This window comes from Trachurus trachurus, assembly GCF_905171665.1.
Source record: "Trachurus trachurus genome assembly, chromosome: 21".
NCBI lineage: Eukaryota > Metazoa > Chordata > Actinopteri > Carangiformes > Carangidae > Trachurus > Trachurus trachurus.
Genome location: NC_139899.1, coordinates 21,925,174 through 21,939,877, shown reverse-complemented (window position 1 = coordinate 21,939,877; position 14,704 = coordinate 21,925,174). Strand labels below are relative to the sequence as shown.

The 14,704-nt window shown below is 42.4% G+C and overlaps 2 protein-coding genes across 2 annotated transcripts in view; both read right to left on the bottom strand.

The window, feature by feature from the left end:
* The window catches only part of il1rapl1a (interleukin 1 receptor accessory protein-like 1a), a gene marked incomplete at its 5' end in the record, with an annotated part of 151,376 nt that overhangs the window by 101,094 nt on the left and 35,578 nt on the right, over positions 1-14,704 (bottom strand). The window lies entirely within an intron of this gene.
* The window catches only part of dcbld2 (discoidin, CUB and LCCL domain containing 2), a 298,962-nt gene continuing 287,889 nt past the window's right edge, over positions 3,632-14,704 (bottom strand). Inside the window, exon 16 of the mRNA XM_083997324.1 lies at positions 3,632-3,644. The gene's annotated coding sequence lies outside the window, so the exon portion shown is untranslated. The remainder of the gene's footprint in view (positions 3,645-14,704) is intronic.

Here is a 14,704-nt window from a genome sequence, read left to right as displayed (position 1 = left end):
CAACGCATTAGAGGTGGTAGTTGTTTAAAGTGACAAACCTCCTGTGTAACTTAAAGTGCATTTCCATCCGTCTGTTTCTGCATGCCATTTTCAATCTGGACATGAAAAAAACTAACTTATAAAGAAAAGAAAAAAAAGATGGCAAGACAAAAGTCGGCGTGTCAACAAAAAACTAATGTGACACAGTAAGTAAAATCAAGTTATTCATGAAGCATGAAGCAAATATCCACTGGTGAGACAGAAAATGGTGCAGACCAATGAGGAGACCACACTTCCATAAAACATTCCCTGTTTTCCCACTGTTTCCCTTTTTAACCATAATGTCTTGCAATGGTCAGACGTCATCAAATTGTTAAATGGCACCAGAATGGAGAACAAGCAACCACCAATTGTACGTCATCTTGAGGAATACAAATTGTAATATTTATATAACGGTAGTAGATTCATTGACATTTTCTTAAAAATCTGTCCTGCTTTTGTGTGGAAGTGTGAAGAGACGTGTGAAAGATTTGCTTTGAGAAACTGACCAAGTCATAGTAACAGTAACTATAGTAACAGTAGGGAGTTCCAGGTTAATCTTGCTCTGTGTTGTATGTGTGTGTAAATGTGATTGGACGTTGCTAGTCAGCTGACAGCCACCACAGCTGTGCACTAGCCCATGGTTGTGAATCAGGAATGAAACATTTGATGCTAATCAGCAAATGCAATTAGTTCTCCGTCTGAACTAACAATTAATTCTGTTCTCGTTCTAGTTGTGTTTCCTACAAAAACAAACTGAATATTTCTCCTGAAAATTATCTTTAACCTTTTACCGATTGTGTGTCAGTCTTTGCATTTAAGGCTCTCGCTCTCTTCTCTCTCTCCTTGGCTTTGTAACTACCTGATGTAACTTAATATGTGTCTTTTTAATCTCTCCCTGTGTGCTGTGCCACTCCATATTTCTGTCCTAACATCCATCTCCTTCACTGACAGTTCACCATTGTTCATTTATATGCAAATGTGGACCAATACAGATAATTTCCCTCTACTTTTGTTGTTTATCCAAAACCCCCCACCAAAATACAGAGTTAGAGCAGGAACAGGACTCTTGTCTAAAACAAATCTACCTTCCTCTTTGTCTGTCCCCTTCTACCATGATGACTTCAAAGTCAATGCATTCCTAAATCACATATTTGATGTCATCATGGTACAATAAGGAAATGTTTTATCTGTCTTTCGAACTTCAAATTTGTTCCAGAATTAATGTTACCATCGCCGTTTCCTTCAGGGCGAGCTTGAGGAGGAGATTTGTGAGGGCAGGTGAAGCAGCGCAGGCGTCTTATGATTATTAAAGTCAGTTAAAAAGTGATGTTAAATTCATGTTATGGATAAGAGGTCAGGTCTGAAAGCTACCGACGTCCGTACAGGAAGTGTAAGGGACAAGTGAAGAATCCAAGGGGCAAGAAAGAAGGAGGAGTCAAGGCGAGGATGTTGGGTTACAAGGGCATCAGGAGCCTTGAAGGCAAAAATCACATTAACGTGACTTTAATGTCACTTTTTCATTCATTTTTCCCAAAGAGACCTTAAAATACAAATCCTCTTGAGACGTGGAATAATTAAGGTTTGTGTATTTAAGATATGACTTGATATAGACAACAATGGTAAGAAAAAAAAACGTGAATGAGGCAGCAGTGTTTGTCTTTCCTCAATGTAAAAACAAAAAGGTTGGAAGAACAACAAAAAATAAATCAATAAAAAACACAATTACCATAGAAAATTAGAAAAAATATTTTCATTTTTGATGCATCTGTTGATATTTTTTCTTCCAATTCAGTACTTAGTTATTTAACCATCCAGTCACACGCTCTCTGAGTCAGTGAACACACCGCTATGATACATACAAATTTAGATTCAGTGTGACTTACACTTCCTCAGGATATCATCATCCCTGATGTCCATGTCTTGCGAGTGAACGTCCATAAATCCGCTTAGAAATCAAATCATAGAGGAGCTGTTCTGTGTGTAACTCCGGCCTCTTAACCACAGAAATGATAACATTTCAAAAATGTTCTTCAGGATCTAAGTAATCCAGTGATGGCCATATGTATACGTCCACAAACACAAACACAAACACAAACTGCTAACGGCTAATGTGGGATATTTACAATAATGCCAGGTTGTCAGAATGTGAAAGAAAAAATACTGGCTGAAGAAAACAGACTGCAGCCCTCAGCATCACTATCGCCTCCATGGCAACACTTAAATCTCCCTAAAGCTCCCAAATGACAGTAACTGTAGTTTCAACACGTAGAGCAATTTAGCCTCTAAACAGAAACAAGACAAAGAATAATAATAGAGGTTAGGGAGGGAGCTATAAAATCAATTTGACCTCTGACTATAATGGCCTTTTTTTTTTTTTTTTTTGCTCTGATAAGATCCCGGTAACATTCACACTCATGTTTTGGGAAGTGTCCTATTACCTCACTCTTTTGGAAATGCGTTAGTTCCACTTTGACGGATGTAGCGGTAGTACTGTGATTATGATTACGCTCCAGACTCCGTAACAGCAAATCATTCACTTGAGTTTACCAAGTACAGACAGATCTGTGATGTAGCCTGGTCTTATTCCAGCAGAGAGAAACTGTTGCTCTGTTGTGTCACTTGAAGGTTAAACACACACACCAACCTCTGACTGCTTGAGTAAATGAATTATAATGCACTTTCTTCATGTATGAAGTAATAGCTCTTTTTCTAATAACTGTTCTTTTTATGCTTATTGTTTGCTTATATTGTTTCTTCTGTGTCTATTGTGAGTGGAAAATGCAACTCAATGATCACAACAATAACTCAAAAGACAATGAACAGCTTAGAGTTTCCTTGAGGCCATTTTTTTTCTCCATTAACTTCTGTCCTGGCCATACCTGTGCACGCATGTGTGTGTGTGTGTGTGTGTGTGTGTGTCCACATCAGTAAGATGCACTCATCATATCCTCCTGTATGCAAATGAAATCAGAGCTTCCACTTCTTGCTTTATTATTATTTTTCCTCCAGAAATTATTTCGAGCGCACAGACTGTGACTTGTGCCGTAATGCACGACAGTGTTACATTAAACCACTGAACCTGCACCTGAGGACCACAGAGGAGGATATAGGAACAACAGGGAAATGAAGTAAATCTAATTTCTGGCAGTAGATGTTGACATTTACATACATATTGGTAGAGTAATTTCAAAGGCAAGATGAAGCTTCGAGAGATAAAACCAAGAACAATACCTAAAAACTGAGGGCAAATCCTCAACAGTGAGATTTAAACCACAGAGTCTGAGCAGGAGCAAACTGCAGGCAGCTGTTTCACTTTACAAACAGTGTACGACAGGAGAGACTATGTGAGTCTTCACGTATGTACCGTACTAAAAGTCATTTACAGGCGATTCAAAGAGGAACTTTCAAGTCTGCCTGAAGGTGACAGTCCTGTTTCTATTGTTTCACATGGAAACCAGGGTGGGTTTGTTGCCCTTGACCAAGTTCAGCTCACTCAGATCCTTTTAATAACTCTCCAATTGACTTCAAATTAACCAGAACCCGTTATAGAACAGAAATTTCCCCTGTTGTGTGAGAAAGGGTGTCACTGAGACATTAGCTTTTTGACTTTCCTCTCTCTCTCTCTCTCTCTCTCTCTCTCTCTCTCTCTCTCTCTCTCTCTCTTTCTCTCTCTCCGTCACCCTCTCCCTCTCTCCCACTCCCTTGCTCATCCTTTCTTCCTTTCTCTTGATGATAAAGGGCTCTTTTTAAGGAGAACAGAAAGCTTGTCAGGAATTGGCCAGCTGGAGAAAGTCATTTGAGGCCCAAATTGATGCACTCGGGACTCTCAATGGTATCTCTCCAATAGTGGGGGCAGGATAGAGGGAGATGTGGTGGCCGGGGCATTGTTCCTCGTAAATGGCTCTTTATTTCATGGGCGAAGTTGGGAAATGAGCAGCACCGCTCATGGCTGCCGCCGTTCAGAGGGAGGACGGCCATGCGTTAAATAGAACACTAAGAAACAGGAGCCCCCCCCCCTCCTCCCCCTCCCTCTCCTAATATCTTAACAACTCAAAAAGTCTACGCCTCGCTTTCATCATGTGCGGTTTTTACTGGCAATGGGAACACATGCAAATAAAGTTCCTGTAAGTTATAAAGCCGAGGCTGTGTGCGAACACCATCCATCATGCTGACGGTGCGAGGGCCGACTACACGGACATGGACATGAATCTGTGTGCAGGCTGTGAGTGGCTGAGCCAGGGCCCCTCTGGACCATGACTGAAAAAGAAAGGCCTGAAAACGGAGACGCATTTCAAATCCCAAATCCCGAATGGAAGGTGTGTGTGTGTCTGTGTGCACGCATATGTTTTATTTTCTGTGGAACAATCTTTGCAGGTGTCAGTCTGCTATGTAGTATTGAAATGCCAGTAATTTCTTGTCTCTTTTTTCCCTGTGTGTGTGTGTGTGTGTGTGTGTGTGTGTGTGTGTGTGTGTGTGTGTGTGTGTGTGTGTGTGTGTGTGTGTTGCCTATGTGTGCGTGCTCTCCATTGTGCAGCTGTGATCCATGAGATTCAGGCTGAGCTGTCACTCCGCTAATCTCCCCCAGTAGAAATACAGCTTGGAAAATGTCATCCGAACATCCCGAATTGTGTTTACACTCGCTGCAGGTTCCATCGCTTCTAATTTGACAAGTCATTATCACCCATGCTCCTCTCCTCTCCTCTCCTCTCCTCTCCTCTCCTCTCCTCTCCTCTCCTCTCCTCTCCTCTCCTCTCCTCTCCTCTCTCCCTCCCTGCCTCCCGCCGCCAGAGAGGCAACAATAAAGAGGAGGAGGAAGGATGAAGGAGACAAAACAAGGGTATTAAATTCCACTCACAGACGCACAATTGTGCTCTCAATAATCAGGTAATCCACACACCTAGGCTAGAACAGGAAGTATTAAGAGTTATTTTTATATTTATTAAAGCAGAACTTCACATCTTTCAGAAAAAAAAAAAATTAAATGAAATCATCCCTGAGGTATGCTCATGTTTATAAAAGACGAAAACTAGATAGAAAGTCTTGATGGCAAAGCTAAGGGCTGTCTAGTAAAAAAAAAAAAAAAAAAGAAATAAAAAAAAGCAGCTGGTGGCTTCATGTGTATAAGAGGAGAATGTGGGAGAAGCACATTGCTTTTCACACTACGAAGCCTGCAGTTAAGTTAACGCCGGTGACAAGGACAGAATTAAACAAAAACAAAATGACACGGATAGGTTTTTGAGCTTTCTGATGTCACTGCTGACAGAAGATGTTGCTGTTGTGACAATGTTAAAGTAGGCTCAGGCACAAGAGGTCGACTGATAGTGGGTTTTAATGACCTAATGGTGATAGTTTGGACTATAGGACAAAGCCGATAGAAGATAAACTGGCCAATCTACGGTCAGAGTGAGCACAGTCAGTCGCAATAACCCCTTTTGTCCCCAGTCATCTCCTGTTGAAATAACAATGCAGGCACCTCGGCTGTAGAAAGCTTATTTTGTATTTAGTTTAGTGGGGAAGCATTAATGTCAAGTCCTATTTAAATAGAGATTATCTCAGCCAGGTGCATAATGGCATCATCATCACCCTCACCTTCTATGTGGAGATGATGTAGCCTGATTGCGTGACCAGTGAAGGGTGCAGAGCAATCAGGAGGACCGCTGTCGGACCTGAAGCTTCTGCCGATAACAATACTTTATAAAATGTCCTATCTGTGCTGATTCCAAACAACATGGTTATAGGATTAGGAAAAGGTCACAGTTTGGGTTGAAAAAAATGATAAAATACAATAAAAACCACTTGAGATTAAGGTTGGAGAAGAACATCCACTGTCATGGGTAAAGGAATCCGACATTGTTGCCTGTCAGTAGCAGTTAAAAGTCTGACGTGCAGCCATCCCATGCATGCACCACTACATCCTCCCTCTGTGCACTTCCTCCTCTGCTCCTGGTGGACAGGAATCATAATGACTTCTGCTGCTGGAGGGTTTTGTCACTTTAATGTAAACACACAAGTCGTTTTGGGGCATTTACTGAAATGACTGATGCATTCTCTCTCTCTCTCTTTTTTTTTTTTTTTTTTTGAGAGAGGACCGGCTCTGCTGCTCTGCTCACATTATGGGTGACTGTATGCAGACATGACATGATGTAGCCTGATCTCTGTGGTCTGTTAATGAACATCGCATAATGTCTGTTATGATTTAAGCAGATGACAGCCCTCAGTAGTGACTGCAGTGACATAAATAAATAAATCTGACCCTGCTGCTGAGAGAGGGGGGAGATAAAAAAAAATAAAAAAAACTTCCAAAACTGTCAGGTCTTTTTCAAAAGTTTAGTGGGACATTGGATTTTGTATTCACAGAGTTTGTGTATGAGCATTTCTCATGACCTCTATTACCGAGGCGTACAACTTACAGCCTGAGGGGGAAAACTCTCAAATACACAATCTTACCACAGACATGAACACACATAAGAAATAGGGTTTCAAGTAGACACCGCAACCACTAATGGCTGAGACCGGGGGTGTTTTTGGTTGACCGTGCCTATCGCAGTAGATCGTCCGTTTCCTTCAGATTTGCGCTCCGTTGCGAGTGAAACTGTATCCAGTGGTGCTATCAATGATGCTGAACACTTGTGGATGTTATTCTGATGCAGACTGCAGAATACAATATTCATGCTTATATGCATTGGCCTCACTTGGCTGTCAACCAGTATGTTACTTTGGTCATCAATGTGCATTTTTCATTATTTACTACGTTTCATAATTCATTGGGATGATTTATTCATCAGAGACATTAAGCATTTCAGTGATAGTAGATGTATATATACTGTATGTGTGTGATGTCACTATGGAGACATGCTGTTTTTTCCTAGAAGAAAAAAATGTTAATGTCTAATTTTGTCCCTCAGTTACTGTGTAGAAAAGATATGATGATAGGATAATCACATGCTAGTTCTATTATGAAACACTTCATGGTTAAAACATGACATAATAATGGATACAGTGACTTTATAATGTCTTTCTTTTCACTCTGAAAAGTCAAGAGGAACGCACACACACATACACATACTGTACACACACATGCTGCCCTTCCTCCAAAAAAGAAGAATGTCCATGGTTGAATAAGAAAAGTGATGTTAAATCAAGGTGATAGCCGAAGAATTTTCAGTGAGAGCGAGGGGTGGGGGGAGTGGTGGAGGCGATGACCCATCCATCCATCCATCCATCCAGTCAGTGGAGACACATCTCCAGTCATAGCAGCACTCAGGGCCAGAAGAGTTAATGACACAGTGCCCTAGGCCTAGACCCGGGCACCATGCCCATGATCATAAAACCACACAAAGACACATGCAAGTACACACACACACAGACACACACAGACACACACTCACTCACTCGCACAAAGCTCAAGTGACTTCTATTCAAATTTGTATTCTTTATCGACATGACCCCAAAGAGAACAAACTGCCGTGAAGGACCAGAACAACGTGAGAGTGAGGTCTATCCATCACTCAGCACTTGACACCATCTGATGCTGGTTATTGACTGATAACACAAAGTTGAACAGGTCAATAAAAACCTGTTTTTCATATTTCATATCATTCTCGCTGCTCAAGTGCTGTTCGTGCCCCACATGCCCTGAAATGATTTCTGCTGTTGCACCTCATCCTCTTTCTGTCTTTTCATCTAATATTTTTTCCATCATCACTTCTCACTCCCTTTTACCTCTCCGATTTCTCCACTCCTATCTCCACCTGTCTTTTACTGTTGTCATCTGAGGTGCTACTATGCATCCACAAGGGTGGAGGTCTGCGGGGAGTAACCAGATAAAACACAGAATAGCAACACACACATTTACAAATGTGTGCATTACAGCGCTCAAAGCATGATGATGATGATGATTTGATATCTTGGTGTTATAGCTCCATGCCTCTCCCTGAACTCTCTCTGCCTCCTCCTCCACCTTGAGTCTCAGTCCCAGGGTTTCTCACCATGACACCTCGAGCTTATCCTTAACATTGATCATCAATCGACCTTGTGCTCGTCCCTCAATTAATCCAAACTCTCCGGCTCAATTCCTCTTATCCTAAAGTCCCCCCTACCTTTAATCATCCCCTTACCACCCAATACGTGGCAGATGTCAGCCTGACCATCAAGTAACAAGAAAAACCATGTGAAACTCTTGAGATACAACCTTAAAAAAATAAAATCTACAATGTCTTTGCACCGGATACGATTTACATTTATTTGTAATGCTGCTTAGTCAACAAAGACAGAGATCGGATACTAAAAACCTGATGAACTACTTCCAGGTGACTGAGGAAACGCTGATGTCCTCATTTTTGTCCCCTCAAGCTGCCATGTTGATGTGTCTGAAATGAACGAATGTCAGAAAGTCAGGGAAGAGGTGCCCACTGAAAGACCACAAGTCCCTTTTCATATTTAAACATCGTCCAAAAGCATAAATACCAATTAATTGATAAAAATCGATTTATGGCATACTGTAGCTCCTTCTTGTAAATTAGAAAAACTGAACTTGGGGTTGAAAAGTATAGAAGACTCTCATATGTTTATGCGTTTCATGTGTGTAGCTTGTGTGTATCAGTACTATGAGTGTATATGTGTTATCTGCAGTATGTGTGTGACACCGTTTATGTTATGAGAAAGGATAAATGAGCAAGTACCGAAGATGAAAGAACATTTTCAATTAAGATGAGTATGAGGCCTGGTTCATTAATAATGCAAAAATCATTACCCCTATTACGATAGCGCCCCAGTTTAAAGACACTCACTGTATGTGTGCATGTGTGTTTGCTTGCCAGCTTTTGCTTGCAAGTGTGTGTCTAGTGTGCATGTGAAATGGATTCCTCAAGTGATTTGATGCCAATAATTCATCCCCCTTAATGCCCAGAGGAAGAAGAAGAAGAAGAAGAAAAAAACCTATACAGCCTCTCAGCTTGTGCACACAGACAGTGAATGCTTTGGTGCACCTCCATGCATGAACGGGGAAAAGGCGAGAGCAGAGAAACAAAAGAGATGAAAAAGACGGAGTGCAGTCAGATAGGCAGACTTGTCCGATGCGCTCCTCTAAAATATTTATGTAGCTGGAGATTTCTGTCCCTGATTCTGAGTCCAATTAAAGCTCTTCTCTAAATGACTGTGCTTGTGCAGGAGCCAGGAGCCAGGAGAGGAAACAGCAGCTGTCTGCAAAAGCAAGCAAACAGAGCACTGCAAATAACCAGCCAGTCAATCTCTATGTCTCCGTGTTTCATAAAAACCACGCAGGTCCACCACACATCCGCCACAGCAACATACTGTAGTCATAAATACAGAACAGATAATGAATAAACACGCGACAAAACACTTTTGTCCATGAATGGAACCCACCATAACAACACGACATCATGTGCTTATTTGCTACGTTTACGCTGACATTATAAATTGCAGCCTGCGTTAATGCAACACTGCAAAACTCTTGACATTAACTTGCCAGCCTGGAATTAAAGCAATCTCCTTTACATCTGAAACTGCTGAATTATTCAGCAGCTCACCAATAAGGAGCGGTGCTAGAGAGGATAGGGCCTTTGGGTGGGCATTTCCAAGACAAACGACACATATGCTAACACGCACTGCTCTCCAGTGGCAGACACATTAGTCTCGCGAAAGCTACCAACCTCATAAACATCCTGGAAATAATAGGAGAGGAGAGCAGTGATTTAAAAGATGAACCCGGCGACAGGGATGAACAGAAATTATACCGACTAACATAACATGGACTCCTCCTCGCGCTCTCCCTCGGCCTGGAGAGCAGGGAGGGCAGTGCCTGAGCGGCAGCTTTAAATAGGAATTAGCAGCATTTCATTGTGATAGTGATTGAGTGTGGGTCCCTGGGGTGGGTCTGGCCATTGTTACGATGCTTTGTAAATCTACAGTAATCCTCCCAGTGCAAGCCAGAGGCGCACACATGCACACGCATAAATACTGCACATACAAAAAATGCATAGAAGTATGTGTATGTATATTGTTGCTTATGATTTCCAAGCAGAAAATGTAATGAAAATAAAAATAAAATGCATGCAAATGATGCAGTGGACTGGACACCATTCAACCACATGTCTGGAGAGGTTCGGTGGCCAAGCTTGTGTCTTGTCACGGTGAATATGATTAGAATAATTATGTCACCCAGAGTCCGGTTCCTCATACTGACGAGTGTCTATATTACTTTTCCTAAACATTTGGCCTCCACCCACTCCCCCGCCCACACGAACATGCAGGCGCACGGTTGGTGAGACAGCTTAAGTGCCGAGGAGCTCGCAGCCTGCTGACTCTACCTCTTGCAGGCTTTTCCTTGGGTCAGGGTTCACCCGTCTCTGCACTTCACGCCGTCTCCCAATCTAGCAGCGGTTTGTGAACTTCAGCCACCGCACGAGAGAGCGCTGCTTAAACCCCCCCCCCCCCGGTTCAGCCAAGGTTGGTAAACACTACAGCCTAAACTGAGGAGGTGAGGAGAGGTCCTTGTGCGGTGCACGATGAAGAGGGTGGCAGCTTTAGAAGAGCAAAAGCCACAGTCAATTAAACCGAGCTCCTTGAGGGGTTGGGGACGCAGAATTAGTATTCCAAGCTGACACGCACAAGTCCTCATGCTTTCTGGGCTTAAGTGTCTAAGTATCCCAACATAAACTGACCCTGCAGCCAGTGTTAACAATGGAAAGGTCAAACTGGAATCGACTCTGGTTAATTTCAAAATTTTAAAATGGTAGCTTTGTAATCACCCCTTCTGTTGCCTTTCATTAGCTACAGTGACTATACAAACCAAAAGACAAAGGACACGTTCACAAGGGAAAAATGAAAGGTACAACACAGTGCTGGATGAAGTATTCAGATCCTGTAAAGAAGTAAAAAGTATATGCTACACAACAACATGTCTTGCATTAAACACAAAAAGTATGTAGAACTATTATCTGCACAATGGAATAGATTTATCATGTACAAGTCTGCATTATGCAGCGTTACACTTTCAGAGTGTTATCTCATTATATACATCATTAGTGGTGCTTTAATATATGAGCTGCATTTTAATGTTGCGGTCGGTCGAGGTGAAGCTGATTTTTAAGTACTTTATTTACTGTTCGTAGTTAAATCGGTAACAATGCGTCATCTATAATAAAGTGTGCATATGCAAAGTAACTCCAGATGTCATCAATAATCAAACAGATAAATGTAGCGGAGCAGACGCAGAAAGAAACAAAGTTGGACCAACCATTCCTCCAAACTCTACTTGTGAAAGTTGTCTCATTTATATTATCTAAATATAATATATATCTTTTCATTATGTAATGGATATTGAGTTTTCCCTTTGTTCAAATAAGCCATAACTATCAATTGCAACGGGAGAAATCCATTTTAAACATAAAGAAAATGAATTATTAGTATTATGTAATCATGTGTAATATTACCTCGGTCTTTTAAAGCACAATAATATGCATTTCATAAATAAGAAAGCAATAAATCCAGGAGTCATCTAGTAGCACGCCCTGCCCTCATATTGATGTGTATGGATGGACTCATCTGTGCCCACAGACACACACACAGCGCCAGCACATGAGCCCACACTGAGGAATCGTATCTGCTGCTCTCTCAGGCATGTATTTTATATACTATTTTCATATTTAAGAGCACAGTGGGTGAAGCCTCCACTCCGGTGCATGGTAGGTGTTGTGGAAATAAATATTTCATACTAGAATCTAATTGCATTTTGTGGCCCTGAGCGCCCTACCAGACAATCTGCAATACTGCTCTAATGGCTGTGCTCCTGTTGGAAACCACACTGAACACACACAAACACACACACACACACACAAATACTGTACACACTTACCTACCATACAATCTGATTTACAGACTCAACATCTGTGTAACTCTCACACATCACAACCAGCAGTCTCTCATGTGGGTCTATAGGTCATGGAGAAGGCTGTATTTAGATGCATGTACTATGTGGGTCTGTTTATGTATTCAACAGAGGCACAATGTACTGAATCCCTGACAGAGTCTGTGGAGCATACAGTCGTGTCACACAGGACTGAGTGCGCCCTCTCTGCTTCTGCTTATTGACCTGAACGGCCTTGTACATCCCACATGAGAGGGTTTTGAGGTTAAGCATAAGCATATACAAACACAAATACATCCACAAACATGCTATAATAGGCTAAACTTACATAAGATCATTCTCAACGTGATACAAAATGAGATTAGGGGAGCGTTTGTAAAGCAGTAAGGGGGTTGTGTGATCTATGCGTCCTAAAAATATCAACCGTTCGGTCTCAAGAACTAACACAAACTAACAACACAGATAAGTAAATCCTGTTTGTGCCACACAGATTAAGTATCGTCCTCCAATGATGACGATATTGACAATCGACAGAGCCAGACTTCTATAATCTGAGAGAAAGGCCAAATCAATATCCACTACAGGATCCAGCACACTCAGATGAGGGTTTAACCCACTCACAGAGGAGCCTGGAAAAGCTCTATCAACCCCAGAGGTCACTACAGCAGACAAATCCCGAGCCCTCCATTTTAATAAGGGAATCAAAATAATCGTCAGGGTACAGGCCGGCCTTGGCTTTGTGTCTTTCAACATGGGCTGATGGGAAGTGTGAAGGATGGCTGTCAGACCAGCATCTCACTCCGAGCACAGGGAGAGCAAACAAACATATGGTCACATAGTCAAACACCATCTTCTAAAGGTCGAGCTGTTAAAACAAAGACAATTCCGAATATTTATTTTGTTTAAAAATAATAATGCGGCACACAGTGAGTCCATACATACATAGTTGCTGCGCTGTTGCCCCACCTGCGTCCTCGCCTGTGGCAGCGCTGCAGACGTTAACAGAAATCCCTTTAGGATTACCCAGTATGGTTTTATATGTGTATCTGTGATTCACAGTCACAGGGTGGGCTCGGTGCAGCGCAGAACCCCCGATATGGTTTCTCGGCTGGCGCACGTCCAGAATTTACATATGAATAAATATCAGGAAAAATCAAATAAATAAAGGGACAGCAGGGAAAAATAATCCTGTTAAAGATCAAACAGCAGGCTCCCTTTCTCCTCCTCCTGCCGTTCTCTCCTGCCACAATTTTTCTCCAATTTATACCTACATTCCTCCTCGACTCGTCTGCGCTCTCACCTTTCTCTTTTTTTCCCCCTCCCTCGTCTACTAAACCGTCATTTTTTAAATTCATTTCTAGGTCTCCTCATCCCTCTTTCTCTCCATCTTTTCTCCCTCTTCCCCCATCCTCCATCTCCTTTTTCGATGTCATGGCCAGTCATATCTTTAATCTTGCTCTTCCCCCCCTCCCCTTTTCCCCGTGTCCAACGCTCCCTGGTCGCCCTCCCCTCCGCTCCATCCCTTTCTCTCCCTCCCTCCCTCCTTCCCTCTCTTCTCTCCAGTGCAGAACTAAATGGAGATTAATGAAGGGAGGAAGATGTGTCTGTCATCCAGACAGTCTGATGCAGCCACAACCAGTAAAGTGCTGGAGCTATTCAAAACACACCAGGGAAAGCTCTGCACTAATACTGCTCCAGCTGAGAAGAACTACAGATTAGCCCTCCACTTCTATTTAGATGATTTGTAAATACTAACTTACCACTGGAGCATGCATTCCTTTCTGCAGTGATATGAAGTATTTGGTATATGGGTTTTCTCCCCACTCTCTCTCTTTCTCCCTCTCTCACTTTTATCCTATCATTGTAGGATATTCAGAGCACACCCCAGTGTCTCATTTCCTCCCTAAGTTTAAATCCTGACAACTGACGGCCGCTCGCTGCTCACACGCCAGTCAAACAGCTCGGATAAGCCCCGCAGGAAATTGACTCGTATTTTAGAGCTTCATCTACCACATCACATCCTTCCACCACCCATCATGCCCTTGGTTAGAGGTCAAGCAGGTTTCACTAATCTCACATGCTAATTTTTTCGTGCACGGTACAGTGTGAACACTGAGGGTGATGTATGAACCGTGTCCATAATTCATGCGCCATTATCAAGTGACAAGTTGTTACACTCATGTCTGAAGCAGCAAGTTTAATGCTGATGTTTGCCTTCTCAGGAACAGGAAAGAAGTTGAAAAGTAAGCCGTCGCTTGTGTGAACGGTACATGTGTCTGTGTGCATTCAGGAGCGGGGAGGACAGCCGAGTGTTGCATGCTGCATGAAATATTAAGGAGTGATGGCTCTAATGCTCCAGACTTGCCTGTTCATCCTCTTAACACATGCTAACCTGTCTCCCTTTATATTTCCATGACATTACTGTGCTGCTGTCTTACTGAGATGATGTCATGCAGTACGTGTGTGCACAAGAGACTGTGCTCATCACAAATCATTACACACAAAGGGCTTCAATTAAAAGTAAACATTCTGATGTGATACATTTACTCACAAGGTAATTACAGATATTAATTAAAACCCATCCACAAACAAGGCGAGCGCGTGCCACGTTTAACACCACAATCAGCTGCTTATACCCACACACTTATGGAGGCAGGCTCGCGTGGCCCGTGTGGATTAGCATCGCTATATTTTCATCTATCTATTGTGTTGCTTCTCTCAGCCTGCATGGCTCGATGGTGCTTTCAAGGCGCAGACATCTCCTCTGGAGTTCTTCTGTAGCAGCGTGCCTCGTAG